Source organism: Myotis brandtii, unplaced genomic scaffold, assembly GCF_000412655.1.
Source record: "Myotis brandtii unplaced genomic scaffold, ASM41265v1 scaffold976, whole genome shotgun sequence".
Lineage (NCBI taxonomy): Eukaryota > Metazoa > Chordata > Mammalia > Chiroptera > Vespertilionidae > Myotis > Myotis brandtii.
In genome coordinates this window covers 196,575-197,765 of record NW_005372055.1, presented here as the reverse complement: position 1 = coordinate 197,765, position 1,191 = coordinate 196,575, and the positions used below count along the sequence as shown (strand labels likewise).

General features: G+C 37.7%; 1 protein-coding gene across 1 annotated transcript in view; it reads left to right on the top strand.

Annotated features, from left to right (window-relative positions):
- SYTL5 (synaptotagmin-like 5) overlaps positions 1-1,191 on the top strand; it is a 250,237-nt gene that overhangs the window by 200,958 nt on the left and 48,088 nt on the right. The gene's annotated exons all lie outside the window — the stretch shown is intronic.

The following is a 1,191-nucleotide window of genomic DNA, read 5'->3' as shown; positions in this document are numbered from 1 at the left end:
CAGTCAGACAAGGATTCCTTTTGGTTCTTTCTTTCTTTCTTTCTTTCTTTCTTTCTTTCTTTCTTTCTTTCTTTCTTTCTTTCTTTCTTTCTCCTGAGGCTTGAACAGCTTCTGGCTTTGCTGTGAATTTTTAGGTTTCTGAATTTTTTCAGTCTGTCTTCTCTCAGAAGAGAGTAGTTCTCACATTCTTGGCTCAGTAGTAAGGAGTCAGATTTCTTAATGAAGATCCTTAGAAACTACATTACTTTTCTTACCCTAATTATGAAGAATTAAAGTTCAGTTGACTCAGTGGCAAGGGGGAGGCCTACAGAACATATGTTTTTGATTTGCATTTTTTTATTTAAACTTTTGATTTTAGGATGACTATCATTCAACATAAAGTTATAATAAGTAATACAGAGAGAACTTATATAGCCATTACCCAGTTTCCCTCAACATCACAGTCAAGATACTGACATTGATATAACCTATCAATTTTATTCAGATTTCCTCAATTTTCATTTGTGTGTGTGCTTATATATTTATTTCTATGCCAGTTTACCACATGTGTAGCTTTGTGTATCCACCACACAGCCAAGTTACAGAACAGTTCCATCATCACAAAATCCCTCATGTTCTTTTATAATGACACCCACTTCCCTCCTTCCATGCCCATCCCTAACTTCTAGCAACCACTAATCTGTTCTCCATACCTATTACTTTATCATTTTAAGAATGTCATATAAATGGAATTGTATAGTGTGCATCTTTTGAGACTGTCTTTTTGTAACTCAGCATACTTTTCTAGAGATCTAAGTTGTTGTGTATATCAATAGTCATTCCTTTTTACTGCTGAGTAGTATTCTATGGTATGGATATATCACAGTTAATTTAACCATCCACTTCTTGAGGGACATCTAGGTAGTTTCCAGTGGGTTACTATCCTATCTAATAAAAGAGAAACATGCAAACTGACCATACCCCCGAACGCTTCCCATTGGCTAATCAGCAGGATATGCAAATTAAATGCCAACCAAGATGGCGGCCGGCAGACAGGCACTGAAGCGAAAAGGAGGCTTGCTTGCTCCAGTGATGGAGGAAGCCAAGGTTCCCTGCCTGCCTTGCCGGCCTCTGAGCTGCAGTTTAAGAAACATTGTTGCAATTATAGAAGCTAAACAAAACCCCAGAAACCTGCTTTCAGCCGTCAGAGCT